This window comes from Phyllobates terribilis, unplaced genomic scaffold, assembly GCF_046119375.1.
Source record: "Phyllobates terribilis strain yellow unplaced genomic scaffold, ASM4611937v1 Scaffold_12__6_contigs__length_324123572, whole genome shotgun sequence".
In the NCBI taxonomy this organism is placed as follows: domain Eukaryota; kingdom Metazoa; phylum Chordata; class Amphibia; order Anura; family Dendrobatidae; genus Phyllobates; species Phyllobates terribilis.
The window spans coordinates 287,373,066-287,389,945 of record NW_027362772.1 but is presented as its reverse complement, the minus strand read 5'-3'; positions in this window follow the sequence as shown (position 1 = coordinate 287,389,945).

Below are 16,880 nucleotides of genomic sequence, written 5' to 3'. Positions count from 1 at the left end.
TGATCTCAGCGTGTAAGCATGAAGTCACTGCCATGTGCCTCCACATGCTGAGGTCAGCTGACGGAATATTCACTGCTCCCCACGCCCATAGTCCCTCCCACCTCTCTGTACTGAAGCCGACAGTGGGAGGAACTATGGGCGTGGGGAGCAGTGAATATTCATGCTCTTTAATAGCGGGAACACCTGATTGCTGAGCTGGTTGCTGCTGCTAATTGCTGCTGCAGTGTGCCTGCTATTACTCACTTTCTGATGTATGTGGTAATACTACGTCCCTGTGCCCTGGGCCCATTGGGCAGGGACGTACTATTACACATAATGTGATCGCGCCTGCACACAAGCTGTGCAGGGCGATCGTTGTGACAATCAGCTGACACCCGGTACTATGTGCAAGGAGAGGTCCCGCACCTCTCCCTGCACATTAACGCCCGAAATGCTGCGATTGAAGTCGATCGCAGCATTCTGGGAGCAAGGGGGCGGGGGGGAGCACAGATGCTTACCTCCTCTCAGGCGTCCCACGCTGTCTCTGCCTTGTTCCTGGTGGTTGTCATGGTGATCTGGATGTCGTCATGATGACATCCGGGTCACCAGACAGCAAGAAGTTACTTTGTTCATGCGCAGTGCGAGATCAAAGTAACTTCTGCTTGTGCAGCGCTGACAGGCTGTATAGCATAGAGATGCAGTTGCATCCCTATGCTATACAGGCGATCAGACTGCAAAAAATGAAAGTCCAATAGTGGGACAAAGTGGAAAAGTTCAAAAAGTGTCAAAGTGAAATTTTTTTAACAAAAAATTGTAAAAATATTAAACAAAAATGAACAAAAAATCCCCCCCAAAAATATACTGTACCCATAAATAAATATTATTATGAAAAAAAACAAACAATAAAAGTACACATATTTGGTATTGCCGTGTCCGAAACAACCTGACCTATAAAACTGACTAGTTAACCCCTTTAGTGAACACAGTAAAAAAAAAAAAATGAAGCAAAAAACAGTGCTTTATCATCATACTTCCAAACAAAAAATTGAATAAAACGCGATCAAAAAGACGAATGTAAATAAAAATGATACAGCTGAAAACTTCATTTTGTCCCACAAAAAACAAGCCGTCATACAGCTCCATCAGCTGAAAAATAAAAAAGCTATAGCTCACGGAATAAAGCGATACAAAAAAATGTATTTTTTCTATAAAATACTTTTTATTGTGTAAAAGCGCCAAAACATAAATATAAATGTGGTACCGCTGTAAACGTCCTGACCCGAAGAATAAAGCTGCCTTATCAATTTTACCACACGTAGAATGACGTAAAAAAACAACCCAAAAAGCAATTCCTAAATGGTTGGTTTTTGTTTATTCTGCCTCCCAAAAATCAAAATAGAAAGCGATCAAAAAATGTCACATACCAATAAAAACGTCAACTTGTCCCACAAAAAACAAACCATCACATGACTCTGTCAGCTGAAATATGGAAAAATTATAGCTCTCAAAATATGGCGTTGAAAAAACTAGTCTTTGCAAAAAAAAAATTTTTTTTTTAGTGTGTGACAGCTGTCAATCATAAAAACCCAATATCAATCTGGTATCGCTGTAATCGCACTAACCTGAAGAATAAAGTTGTCTATTCACTTATACCACACGAGGAACGGCGTAAAAAATAAACTCTAGAGTTAGGGTTGGGTTAGGCTTAGGGTTGTGTTAGAGTTAGGGTTGTGCTAGGGTTATGGTTAGGGTTGTGCTAGGGTTAGGGTTGTCTTATCGTTAGTGTTAAGGTTGTGCTAGTGTTGGGCTTGGGCTAGGGTTACAGTTGTGTTAGGGTTAGGGTTGTGCTAGGGTTATGGTTAGGGTTAGGGTTGTGCTAGGGTTACGGTTAGAGTTGTGCTTGGGTTACGGTTAGGGTTGTGCTAGGGTTACAGTTAGGGTTGTGTTAGGGTTAGGGTTGGGCTAGGGTTATGGTTAGGGTTAGGTTACGGTTAGGGTTGTGCTAGGGTTATGGTTGTGATAGGGTTAGGGTTGTGCTAGGGTTGTGCTAGGGTTAGGGTTGGGCTAGGGTTGGGCTGGGGTTAGGGTTGGGCTAGGGTAACGGTTATGGTTGTCCTAGGGTTACAGTTAGGGTTGTGCTAGGGTTAGGGTTGTGCTAGGGTTAGGGTTGTCTTAGGGTTAGGGTTGTGCTAGGATTGGGCTTGGGTTGGGCTAGGGTTAGGGTGGGGCTAGGGTTAGGGCTGGGCTAGGGTTAGAGTTGTGTTAGGGTTGTGCTAGGGTTAGGGTTAGAGTTGTGCTAGGGTTAGGGTTGTGCTAGGGTTAAGGATAAGGTTGTGATAGGGTTAGGGTTGTGCTAGGGTTAGGGTTGTGTTAGGGTTAGGGTTGTGCTAGGGTTGGGCTTGGCTTAGGTTAGGGTTATGCTAGGGTTGGGCAGGGGTTAGGGTTGGGCTAGGGTTACGGTTATGGTTGTGCTAGGGTTTCGGTTAGGGTTGTGCTAGGGTTAGGGTTGGGCTAGGGTTGGGCTGGGTTTAGGGTTGGGCTAGGGTTACGGTTATGGTTGTGCTAGGGTTTCGGTTAGGGTTGTGCTAGGGTTGGGCTACAGCTAGGGTTAGGGTTGTGCTAGGGCTAGGGTTAGGGTTGTGCTAGGGTTAGGGTTGTGTTAGGGTTAGGGTTGTGCTAGGTTTGGCCTTGGCTTAGGCTAGGGTTAGGGTTGGGCTAGGGTTGGGCTGGGGTTAGGGTTGGGCTAGGGTTACGGTTATGGTTGTGCTAGGGTTACAGTTAGAGTTGTGTTAGGGTTAGGGTTGGGCTAGGGTTATGGTTAGGGTTGGGTTAGGGTTGTGCTAAGGCTATGGTTAGAGTTGTGCTAGGGTTAGGGTTGTGCTAAGGTTAGGGTTGTGCTAGGGTTGTGCTAGGGTTAGGGTTGTGCTAGGGTTGGGCTAGGGATGGGCTGGGGTTAGGGTTGGACTAGGGTTACGGTTATGGTTGTGCTAGGGTTACAGTTAGAGTTGTGTTAGGGTTAGGGTTGGGCTAGGGTTATGGTTAGGGTTGGGTTAGGGTTGTGCTAAGGCTATGGTTAGAGTTGTGCTAGGGTTAGGGTTGTGCTAAGGTTAGGGTTGTGCTAGGGTTGGGCTATGGTTAGGGTTGTGCTAGGGTTGTGCTACGGTTAGGGTTGTGCTAGGGCTAGTGTTATGATAGGGTTAGGGTTGTGCTAAGGTTAGGGTTGTGCTAGAGTTAGGGTTGTGTTAGAGCTAGGGTTGTGCTAGGGTTAGGGTTGTGCTAGGGTTGGGCATGGCTTGGGCTAGGGTTAGGGTTGGGCTGGGGTTAGGGTTAGGCTGGGGTTAAGATTGGGCGAGGGTTATGGTTATAGTTGTGCTAGGGTTAGGGTTGTGCTAGGGCTAGGGTTAGGGTTGTGCTAGGGCTAGGGTTAGGGTTGTGCTAGGGTTAGGGTTGTGCTTGGGCTAGGGTTAGGGTTGTGTTAGTGTTAGGGTTGTGCTAGGGTTAGGGTTGTGACGCGCCCCCTAGGCCGTGGGGTACTCGGTGCCGGGCCGGTCGTTGCTAGGGGAGACGTCACAGTGGCGGTGACCCGGTCCGTGACCTAGGGCGGTCAAAAAAAAGAGATAATTAGAGGGGAATTAAAGTTCCTATATACAGTTTGTGATGTCACCTGTGGTATGCGGCTGAAGGGAGCCGCCCCTGCGGAGCAGGTCCTCTGGAGCTGTTGTTAATGCAGCAGAGTTGGTTCAGCTCTCCACAGGCAGAGCTTAGCTACAGGGCAGTATAGATGTTGTAGATATTGAGGTAGCGCTCATGGTGCAGTGTAGTGCAGGGGGTGATGGCGCAGCAGTAATAATTCACAGAGACAGTGGGGTGCAGTCTTCCGGATTTACTCACAGTTCTCACTTTGTTCCTGGTTACAACTGCAGATCATAACTTCCCACGTCATGCTGCGTTCACCGGGCAGGGGCTCAGCCAACCCTCAGGTACCTCCGGAGTACATAACGGGACCCCCTTCTGTGTGTTCCTTCTGGCCGTCTCCCTGCACCTCACACCCAGTGTCCCAATCCAGTGACCGTGGACCTTGTCGGGTGACATCTTCTCTGTCCCCTGGGTCCTCTATGTCCACCTTTTTGGTGAGTTAGATGTGGCTTTTGGGCTGCAGCATCTGAAATGCTGCACCCTCCGGTTACCTAGTTGAATATTGCAATTCGCACTAGTTAGGGGCAGGTCCCCTCTGCCACCCGATCCCTCCACCGACTGGTAGATTCGGGCGTACGGGTGGCCTCCAGCACTGCCCGTACCCCTGGGATCCTTTCTTCACTCCTGGAGCCTCCTCTCTGCTCCCGTTCCTTCCTTCTCTCCTTCTTCTGGGCCTCCTCACTCAGGCCCGGGCTTTCCTGAGCAGAGCTCCTGCAGAGCTCCTCCTCCCAACTCCTCCTCTGACACTCTCTCCCTTCTTCTCTGACTGGCACCCTTCTAGATGGTTCCATCCCATTTTATATCACTTCTTTCTGAGCTCCCCTGAACTTCTTCCTCCACCCACACCCACTACATGGTTCCCTCAACTTTGGTTTCCCCCACTTCAGCCAGGGGCAGGGCTCAGCAAAGGAGCAGCGCATCTTGCCGCTCCTCCTGGTCTGGAGTAGTGTAGTGTTGGATGCAGGTGTTAGGGTCCCGGGCAGTACTTCTTCCTTACCTGAGAGTGAGATACCACACCTCTGGGTGAGATGCAGTACGTCTGTGGTGACTGAACCCGCAGGGGCACCTCAGTTGTGCTAGGGTTACAGTTAGGGTTATGCTAGAGTTACAGTTAGGGTTGTGTTAGGGTTAGGATTAGGGTTGGGCTAGGGTTATGGTTAGGGTTGGGTTAGGGTTGTGCTAAGGTTATGGTTATGGTTGTGCTAGGATTAGGGTTGTGCTAAGGTTAGGATTGTGCTAGGTTTAGGGTTGTGTTAGGGTTAAGGTTGTGCTAGGGTTAGAGCTGGGCTGGGGTTAGGGTTGGGCTAGGATTATGGTTATGGTTGACCTAGTTTTATGGTTAGGGTTGTGCTAGGGTTAGGGTTGTGCTAGGGTTAGGGTTAGGGTTGTGCTCGGATTAGGGTTGTGCTAGTGCTAGGGCTAGGGATGTGCTAGGGTTAGGGTTATACTAGGATTAGGGTTGTGCTAGGGCTAGGGTTAGGGTTGTGCTAGGGTTAGGGTTGTGCTAGGGTTAGGGTTGTGCTAGGATTACGGTTAGGGCTGTGCTAAGGTTACAGTTAGGGTTGTACTAGGGTTACAGTTAGGGTTGTGTTAGGGTTAGCGTTGGGCTAGGGTTATGTTTAGGGTTGGGTTAGGGTTAGGGTTAAGGTTGTGCTAGGTCTAGGTTTAGGTTTGGGCTTGGGTTAAGGTTGGGGTTAAGGTTGTGCTGGGGTTGCAATTTTTTCAAAAGTAAAGGAAAAAAATGACGACGATATGGCGACTAGTGTTGAGTGCAAGTGCTCGCTACTTGAGTGTTCATCAGGTGCTCGGGTATGCACCGAGTATCGCGGGTGCTCGAGAACATGCTCGAGTCTCTGCCCCATATGTTTTGCAGCTGTTATGCAGCCAAAAAAAGCTTGTGGGGATTGTCTGCCATGCATGAGCGATCCCCGCATGTTTTTTTTTGGGTGTCTAAAAACCGTGAAACATGTGGGCGGGGACTCGAGCATGTCACTTGAGCACCCACAATACATGATGCATACCCGATTACCCGATGCAAACTCAAGTAGTGAGCACTTGCGGTCAAGACTAATGACAACTTATTGAATATGATAACCTAATGTTATCAAATTCTGTGTCCTACCTATGGGTTCAAAATGTTTACTATACCCCTTGATAAAATCCTTGAGGGGTGTACGTTCCAAAATGGGGTCACTTGTGGGGGGGTTTCCACTGTTTAGGCACATCAGGGGCTCCCCAAACGCAACATGGCGTCCACTAATTATTCTAGCAAATTTTACATTCAAAAAGTCAAATGGCGCACCTTCCCTTCCGAACCCTGACGTGCGCCCAAACAATGGTTTTCTCCACATCTGGGATATTACCTTACTCAGGAGAAATTGCACAACAAGTTGCATGGTGCAATTTCTCCTGTTACCCTTATGAAAATGCAAAACTGGAGGCTGAAAAACATTTTTCTGGGAAAAATGTGAACATTTTATTTTTATAGCTCTATGTTATAAACTTCTGTGAAGCACCTGGGGGTTCAGGGTGCTCACCACACATCTAGATAAGTTTCCTGAGGGGTCTAGTTTCCAAAATGGTGTCAATTTTCAAAATTTTCGCCAAATTTCCGATTTTTTCACAAATAAACTCCAGTCATATCGAAGAAATTTTACCACTATCATGAAGCACAATATGTCACGAAAAAACAATCTCAGAATCAGTGGGATCCATTAAAGCGTTCCAGAGTTATTACCTCATAAAATGACAGTGGTCAGAATTGTAAAAGTTGGCCTGGTCATTAATGTGTAAACGACACTCGGGGTTAAAGAGAATGAATATTCACTGCTCCCCACGCCCATAGTCCCTCCCATTGCCGGCTTCAGTGCAGAGAGGTGGGAGGGACTATGGGAGGCAGTGAATATTCATTTCCTTTAACCCCTTTCTGATGTATGACCTAATAGTATGTCATGGTAACCTGTGCCGATTGGACCAATGAAGTATTACTAGGTCATATGGCGATCGCGCCCGCACACAAGCGGTGTGGGGCGATCACCACCGAGTCCCGCACCGCTCCGGGCACATTAACCCTCTCAATGCTGCGATCGAAGTCGATCGCAACATTGCGGGGGAAATGGAAGGTGATCGCAATACTCACCTCCTCTCCCGGCCTCCAGCATTGTCTGCCGCGGCTTCCCGGATGTGGCCCTGATGACCCGATGTTGTCAAGACAACATCTGGGTCACCAGACAGCAGGAAGATATTTTGGTCATGCGCAGTGCATGACTAAAATATCTTCTGCATCTGCAGCACTGACAGCCTGTATAGAACAGGAATGGTGCTGTATTCCTGTGCTATACAGGAGATCAGAATAAAACAGTGAAAGTCCCAGAGTGGGACAGAGAAAAAAAGTCCAAAAAGTGTTAATAAATGAAAAAAAAATTAATTTGTAAAAATATTAAAAAAAAAATAAAATAAATAATCCACCAAAAATAAAAATATAATGTACCCATCAATAAATATTATTATGAAAAAAAACAATAAAAGTACACATATTTGGTATTGCCGCGTATGGAATGACCTGACCTATAAAACTGTCCCACTAGTTAACCCCTTTAGTGAATACGGTAAAAAAAAACACAAAAAAAACAAGCAAAAAACAATGCTTTATCATCATACCCCCAAACAAAAAATGGAATAACACGCGATCAAAAAGACGAATTTAAATAAAAATGGTACCGCTGAAAAAGTCATCTTGTCCCGCAAAAACAAGCTGCCATACAGCTGCATCAGCCGAAAAATAAAAAAGTTATAGCTCTCAGAATAAAGCGATGCAAAAAAATATTTTTTTCCATAAAATAGCTTTTATTGTGTAAAAGCGCCAAAATATAGAAAAACGATATAAATGTGGTACCACTGTAAATGTACTGACCCGAAGAATAATGATGCCTTATCAATTTTACCACACGCGGAACAGCATAAAAAAAACCCCATAAAAACAATTCTGGAATTGCTGGTTTTTGTTTATTCTGCCTCCCAAAAATCAGAATAGAAAACGATCAAAAAATATCAAGTGCCTGAAAATGGTACCAATAAAAACGTCAAGTCATCCCGCAAAAAACAAACCGTCACATGACTGTCGGCCAAAATATGGAAAAATTATAGCTTTCAAAATGTGGCGATGCAAAAACTAGATTTTACAAAAAAATGCCTCTTTTAGTGTGTGACAGCTGTCAATTATAAAAACCCGATATGATTCTGGTATCTCTGTAGTCGCACCGACCCAAAGAATAAAGTCGTCTAATCACTTAGACCGCACGAGGAATGGCGTAAAAAATAAACTCTAGGGTTAGGGTTAGGGTTGTGCTAGGGTTAGGGTTGTGTTAGGGTTAGGGTTGAGCTAGGGTTAGGGTTGGGCTAGGGTTGGGCTAGGGTTAGGGTTGGGGTTAGGGTTGGGCTAGGGTTAGGGTTGTGCTAGGGTTGGGTTAGGGTTGGGGTTGGGGTTAGGGTTGGGCTAGGGTTAGGGTTGGGCTAGGGATTTTTTTCAAAAGTAAAGAAAATAAGATGACGATATGGCGACTAGTGTTGAGCGCAAGTGCTCGCTACTTGAGTTTGCATCGGGTGCTCGGGTATGCACTGAGTATCGCGGGAGCTCAATTGACATGCTCTAGTCTCCGCCCCATATGCTTCGTGGCGGGGATAGCCTGCCATGCACGAGCGATCCCCGCATGTTTTTTTTTGGGTGTCTAATAACCATGAAACATGCGAGCGGGGACTCGAGCATGTCACTCAAGCACGCGCGATACATGGTGCATACCCGTGTACCTGATACAAACTCAAGTAGCGAGCACTTGCGCTCAAGACTAATGACAACTTATTCAATATAATGACCTAATGTTATCAAATTCTGTGTCGTACCTCTGGGTTCAAAATGTTCACTTGATAAAATCCTTGAGGGGTGTAGTTTCCAAAATGGGGTCATTTGTGGGGGGGTTTCCACTATTTAGGCACATCAGGGGCTCTCCAAACGCGACATGGCGTCCGCTCTCAATTCCAGCCAATTTTGCGTTCATAAAGTCACACAGTGCTCCTTCCCTTTTGAACTCTGCCGTGCGCCCAAACACTGGATTTTCCCCACATATGGGGTATTAGCGTACTCAGGAGAAATTGCACAACAGTTTTTGGGGTCCATTTTCTCCTCTTACCCTTGTGAAAATAAAAAAATTGGGGCTAAAACATCATTTTTGTGGAAAAAGTTTGATTTTTTTTATTTTCACGGCTCAATGTTATAAACTTCTGTAAAGCACTTGGGGGTTCAGGGTGCTGACCACACATCTAGATAAGTTCCCTGAGAGGTCTAGACTCCAAAATGGTGTCACTTGTGGGGGGTTTCCACTGTTTAGGCACATCAGGGGCACATCCGCTAAGTATTCAAGCAAATTTTATTTTCAAAACCCTGCCGTGCGCCCAAACAGTGGTTTTCCCCCACATATGGGGTTTTTGCTTACTCAGGAGAAATTGCACAACAAACTGCATGGTGTAATTTCTTCTGTTACCCTTATGAAAATGCAAAATTGGGGGTTGAAAAACATTTTTGTGGGAAAAATGTGAAAATTTTATTTTTACGGCTCAATGTTCTAAACTTCTGTGAAGCACCTGGGGGTTCAAGGTGCTCACCACACATCTAGATAAGTTCCCTGAGGGGTCTAGTTTTCAAAATGGTGTCACTTGTGGGGGGTTTCCACTGTTTAGGCACATCAGGGGCTTTCCAAATGCAACATGGTGTCCGCATATTATTCAAGCAAATTTTACATTCAAAAAGTCAAATTGAGCTCCTTCTTTTTCGAGCTCTGCCGTGCGCCCAAACAGTGGTTTTCCCCCACATATGGGGTATCGGCGTGCTCAGGAGGAATTGCACAACAAATTTCATGGTGCAATTTCTCATGTTACCCTCATGAAAATGCAAAATTGGAGGCTGAAAAACATTATTGTTGCAAAAATGTGAAAATTTTATTTTTACGGCTCAATGTTCTAAACTTCTGTGAAGTACCTGGGGGTTCAAGGTGCTCACCACACATCTAGATAAGTTCCCTGAAAGGTCTAGTTTCCAAAATGGTGTCACTTGTGGGGGGTTTCCACTGTTTAGGCCCATCAGGGGCTCTCCAAACGCAACATGGCGTCTGCTAATTATTCAGGCAAACTTTACATTCAAAAACTCAAATGGCGCTCCTTCTCTTCCGAGTTCTGCTGTGCGCCCAAACAGTGGTTTTCCCATACCCTGAGGGGTCTAGTTTCCAAAATGGTGTCACTTGTGGGGGATTTCCACGGTTTAGGCACATCAGGGGCTCTGCAATTGCAACATGGCGTACGCTAATTATTCAAGCAAATTTTACAATCAAAAAGTCAAATGGCTCTCCTTCCCTTCCGAACCCTGTCGTGCGCCCAGTGTTTTTTCCCCACATATGGGGTATCTGCATGCTCAGGGAAAATTGCACAACAAATTTTGGGGTCCATTTTTTCTTGTTACCCCTGCGAAAATAAAAAAATTGGGTCTAAAGTAACATTTTTGTGAAAAAAAGTTAAATGTTAATTTTTTTCTTCCACATTCCAAAAATTCCTGTGAAGCACCTGAAGGGTTAATAAAGTTCTTGAATGTGGTTTTGAGCACCTCGAGGGGTGGAGTTTTTAGAGTGGTGTCACTTTTGAGTATTTTCTGTCATAAAGACCCCTCAAAGTGACTTCAAATGTGATGTGGTCCCTAACAAAATGGTTTTGTAAATTTTGTTGGAAAAATGAGAAATCGCTGGTCATCTTTTAACCCTTATAGCTCCCTAATAAAAAAAAATGTGGTTCCAAAATTGTGCTGATGTAAAGTAGACATGTGGGAAATGTTATTTATTAACTATTTTGTGTGACATACAGTACAGATCAAAAGTTTGGACACGCCTTCTCATTTAAAGATTTTTCTGTATTTTTATGACTATGAAAATTGTACATTCACACTGAAGGCATCAAAACTATGAATTGATACATGTGGAATTATATACTTAACAAAAAAGTGTGAAACAACTGAAAATATGTCTTATATTCTAGGTTCTTCAAACTAGCCACCTTTTGCTTTGATGACTGCTTTGCACACTCTTGGCATTCTCTTGATGAAATGGTCTTCCAACAATCTTGAAGGAGTTCCCAGAGATGCTTAGCACTTGTTGGCCCTTTTGCCTTCACTCTGCGGTCCAGCTCACCCCAAACCATCTCGATTGGGTTCAGGTCTGGTGACTGTGGAGGCCAGGTCATCTGGCATAGCACCCCATCACTCTCCTTCTTGGTCAAATAGCCCTTACACAGCCTGGAGGTGTGTTTGGGGTCATTGTCCTGTTGAAAAATAAATGATGGTCCAACTAAACGCAAACCGGATGGAATAGCATGCCGCTGCAAGATGCTGTGGTAGCCATGCTGGTTCAGTATGCCTTCAATTTTGAAAAAATCCCCAACAGTGTCACCAGCAAAGCACCCCCACACCATCACACCTCCTCCTCCATGCTTCACGGTGGGAACCAGGCATGTAAAGTCCATCCGTTCACCTTTTCTGCGTCGCACAAAGACACGGTGGTTGGAACCAAAGATCTCAAATTTGGACTCATCAGACCAAAGCACAGATTTTCACTGGTCTAATGTCCATTCCGTGTGTCCTTTAGCCCAAACTTGTCTCTTCTGCTTGTTGCCTGTCCTTAGCAGTGGTTTCCTAGCAGCTATTTTACCATGAAGGCCTGCTGCACAAAGTCTCCTCTTAACAGTTGTTGAAGAGATGTGTCTGCTGCTAGAACTCTGTGTGGCGTTGACCTGGTCTCTAATCTGAGCTGCTGTTAACCTGCGATTTCTGAGGCTGGTGACTCGGATAAACATATCCTCAGAAGCAGAGGTGACTCTTGGTCTTCCTTTCCTGGGGCGGTCCTCATGTGAGCCAGTTTCTTTGTAGCGCTTGATGGTTTTTGCAACTGCACTTGGGGACACTTTCAAAGTTTTCCCAACTTTTCGCACTGACTGACCTTCATTTCTTAAAGTAATGATGGCCACTCGTTTTTCTTTACTTAGCTGCTTTTTTCTTGCCATAATACAAATTCTAACAGTCTATTCAGTAGGACTGTCAGCTGTGTATCCACCAAACTTCTGCACAACACAACTGATGGTCCCAACCCCATTTATAAGGCAAGAAATCCCACTTATTAAACCTAACAGGGCACACCTGTGAAGTGAAAACCATTTCCGGTGACTACCTCTTGAAGCTCATCAAGAGAATGCCAAGAGTGTGCAAAGCAGTCATCAAAGCAAAAGGTGGCCACTTTGAAGAACCCAGAATATAAGACATATTTTCAGTTGTTTCACACTTTTTTGTTAAGTATATAATTCCACATGTGTTAATTCATAGTTTTGATGCCTTCAGTGTGAATGTACAATTTTCATAGTCAAGAAAATACAGAAAAATCTTTAAATGAGGTGTGTCCAAACTTTTGGTCTGTACTGTATCGCTCTGATTTAAGGGCATAAAAATTCAAAGTTTTAAAATTTCAAAATTTTATACATTTTTGCCAAATTTCAGTTTTTTTCACAAATAAACGCAAGTGATATCAAAGAAATTTTACCACAATCATGAAGTACAATATGTCATGAAAAAACAATCTCAGAATCAGGGGGATCCGTTGAAGCGTTCCAAAGTAATAACCTCATAAAGTGACAGAGGTCAGAATTGTAAAAATTGACCCGGTCATTAACGTGCAAACCACCCTCGGGGTTAAAGGGGGTTAACAGCAGGCACATGTGTTAGCCACAGCAGCCAGCTACTGCTTCTGTGACCCGCCCCTGCGCCGCTGTCGCTACCCCCCCTCATCCACAGCTGGACTATAAGGTACCGTATATCCGGACTATAAATCGCATCCCCCACTTTCCTCCAAAATTTTGGAGGAAAAAAGTCAATCTCTAGACTAAAATATGCGGTACTTATCTTCAAAGTCATAAAATGTCAAAAACTGCGGGAAATCAGTAGGACCCAGCTGCAACCATCTATTGTTTGGAAACGTCTCGCCAGATGAGGTTTTCATGGAAGAATTGGGGCCAAAATCCCATACCTTCTGCATGGAAACAAGGTCAAATGACTCAACTATGGCCAGAAACATAGTGACTGGGGTGCACAAAAAAATGGCAGCAGGTGCGCTGGACTGAGGAGTCACAATGTGAAATATTTGGTTGTAACAAAAGTAGTTTGTTCCCCGGAGGCCGGAGAGTGGCACAATAATGAGAGTCTACAGGAACAATGAAGCACAGTGAAGGCTCCTATGAATTGGACCGTCATCAGAACATAGTGCATACACTGGCCGGCGGTTCTCCCGACCCGAGCGTGACGCCTCCATAGAAATACATGAAGCTCTCACGCTCAGATCAGGAGAACCGCCGGCCAGTGTATGTTCTGATGACGGTCCGATTTATACGGCCGTCTGACTGCGCTTTAGACTAACGAATAATGCCGATTTTAATACATTCCCCTATTCGGTGGCAACATTTGATGCAGGGATTATCAACAGAGTAAAGCTACATTCATACCTCAGTTTTGGATTTTACTTCTGTGTAAATTTGTGCCAACCATTTTGCTGTAAAGTAACAAAGGAAATTGCAAATTAACTTTTAACACAAACCAGCATTGTTTTCTATGAATCAGATATTGGGCAAAAATTGCAAGAAAAATAAAAGGTTGCCTTCTATTTAATTGACTCCCTGGTATTTTCGTCCCTTTAATAACACGAAGACAATCCAATTCTGGATTACTTGAGTTCACTTTGTTCCACTCACGACCAATAATGCCAAAACAGTCACAATTTGGTCTCTGTGTTTTTCAGTAATCCTAGCATCCTAGGTCGTGTTTTAGAGTTTGTTGCATTCATTTCAGAAACCACAACGGGCACTGGTGATTGGCAAAATGGGCCGAGGGCATTTATCATTTCCAGCAAAAACAAGAGAGCAGCCTTTGTGTGTTAGACAGTTAGAGCGGAGATAATTGCTCGGAGCCATGCTACAGACCTTGTCACGGCAAGTTTGCAAAAAGGAAAAACTGCTTGGCAAAGGAGCGCAGGATAATCTATTGTTTATATAGGTGCAATGATCAGTGCATAGGACTATTGTCTCTTCCTCTCATTGATGGAGGTCCTTCCTAATAATTAGCGCAGAATATAAGTTATGTATTTTTATGTACAGTGATACTATTGTAGTATCCCCCTTTTCATCATATTTTAAGCAAGTTATATTAATGCCAGGGGCGGGCATATCATTGGCGCAACGTGTGCAGCCGCCCAGGGGCCCATTTCCACCTCCAAAAACTTGTGGCATTGTGATGAACTAATAGACTGCAAAGGGCCCATATATTGTTCTTGCACAGGGGCCATTTTACGTCTGTGTCCGCCAGTGATTAATGCACACATTTTTTCCCCAAAACTCTCCATGAAAACCCCGACCAAGACACCCCTTCTTTTATTTAGCAAAGGGAAATCTATGGTTTCCGCCTACGTTGCCTACAGAGCCCCTACTCGGGTGCACAAAGCTCTCTTCTCTCTTTGAGTTTCGGCAAGTGACCAATAACATGTATGTGAATGGAGGCAGCCATGATGGGAAGGGGGCTGGCTATCGGAGTCAGTTTATTAGCTAAGCCAGACTCCTTTTTAGTCATGGGATGGGCAATTAATATTCCAGAGGGGCCACATGAGAGACCATGAGCGTTGTGGAGGCCGAACCAATAGAATGAAATTAATTCTGCCCAATATTAATATTAACATATTAATTATTATTTTATATTAATATTAATTGTATCACTTAATATTGAGCAGATTTAAGTGTCCTAACACCCCTATATACTGTATGAGCCCTCACAACCCCTTATATATAGAATGAGACCCCACACAGCTCCCCTATATGTAGTCTGAGCCAACAAACAGCCCCCTATATATAGTATGAGCCAAAAAAACAGCCCCCTATAGTATGAGCCCACTCATAGCCCTCTTATACACAGCATGTGCCCACACAGACCCCTATATACAGTATGATCCCAGACAGGCCCCTATATGCAGTGTGAGCCCTTACATTGCCCCCTAAATACAGTAAGATCCCACACACAGACCCCTATATACAGTGTGAGCCCTTACAAAACCCCCTAAATACAGTATGTTCCCACACACAGACCCCTATATACAGTGTGAGCCCCACATAGCCCCCTATATACAGTATGATCCCACACATAGACCCCTATATACAGTATGAGACTATACACAACCTCCCTATATACAGTATGAACCGCCATATGCATTATGGCCCCACACACAGCCACCCTATATACAGTATGAGCCCTCACATAGCCTCCTATATACATTATGAGCCCTCACATAGCCTCCTATATACAGTATAAATTCTCACATAGACCCCTATATACACTATGAGCCCTCGCAAAGCACCCTATATACAGTATGAGCCCTCACTTAGCCTCCTATCTACAGTATAAACCCTCACATAGCCTCCTATATACAGTATGAACCCTCACAAAGCCTCCTATATACAGTATGAGCCTGTGTGCACTGACGCTCCACACAGCAGATGTTATGTAGTGACATCATCTCATCCTCTGTCTTAGTCGCCCACGTTGAATGGTGGAAGGAAGAACCGGCTGTCCCTCCTCCACCATTATATTCACCGCTATCTGCACCCTGAAGATGCAGATAGCGGTGACGTTGGGTGGAAAAGAGGCAGTCACATAGTGCGGCCTATGGGCCACTGTTTTGAGGCCCTTTCGCTGCCTCGGTCAGAGGGCTAGACTGTAACAGCCAGAGGGCCATATGATACCTAGGGGCCGCATTTTGCCCAGGTCTGCTGTAGGGTTTTCTATTGTCTTGGATGTAGGTTATTGTCAGTTTTTTCACGCTTCTAGAGATGAGTATAACATGGGATAATAAAATTTTAGATAATTGTTTCCTCTCGCCGGTGTGCCAAATGGTGCACAATCACAAGCATCTCATCATCATCATCAAATTAAGGCTGCATTTACACAGAAAGAATGAGTGTTCTGAAGAAGTATCATATGGGGTATTCTCATATTAGACATTTATGGCATGGCCTTGAATGTCTCATAAATGCATCTCAGAGCACTGGCACTGGGACTTATCTCAAAAAATGACCTGGACCTATCTCTGACCCTTTTCAACACAATGGAACACACTGAGCTTTGTGTGAGAATGTGGCTGCGTGTGACCAGCGGTGACGTCATTAAGGTTACCGCTGGTCACAGTCAGTGGTTATCACACTCAGCCCAGTGTATTCCAGCTGGCATGGTGAGCGGTCACATTACTGATGTGACCGCTCACCAAACCATCTGGATCGTCGTGGGACATCGACATTATGGATTATTGGCGGACGGGTGAGGGATACTTTTATTTTTTTCGTTTTATATTTGGTTAATAAATGGGTATAAGAGAGTTATTGTAGGGGAATGTTTTGTTTCAATTAAAGGAATTTTCTGTGTGTTTGCCTTTATTACTTTTGACTATGGGGTTAGTATTGGGGGTGTCTTATAGACGCCTCTCCATTACTAGTCCCATAAAACAGCTGAAATCAACCCCAAAAATATTACCCCACTTGCCACTGCACTAGAGCAAGTGGGAAGAGCCAAGGCTAAGCGCCAGATTTGGCACGTCTAATGGATGTGCCAATTCTGGGGCGCCTCAGGGCTGATATTCGTAGTCTGGAAGGGAGCCAATATCTACGGCTCCTTCCCAGCCTATTAATATCAGCTGTCTGCTTAGCCTTTGCTGGTTAGTAAATATAGGGGTGACCCCACATCATTTTTTTGGGGTCCTCATTTTTACTAACCAGTAAAGGCTAAGCAAACAGCTGTGAGTTGTTATTAATAGGCTTGGAACCTTTAGGGCTATTGGCCCCTTCCCAGTATGTTAACACCAGCCCCCAGCTGTCGGCTTTCCCTCAGCTAGTTAAGAAAAGTAAGTTTTATTTAAACAATCAATACAAGTACAGAAAAATAAGCACGCAAAGCACTGATTATATATCACACTGACATATCTATCTATCTATCTATCTATCTATCTATCTATCTATCTATCTATCTATCTATCAGATACCGTAGATATGTTCCTCATCACTATCTATCTCTATGTTTGAACATCTTTAATACCTAA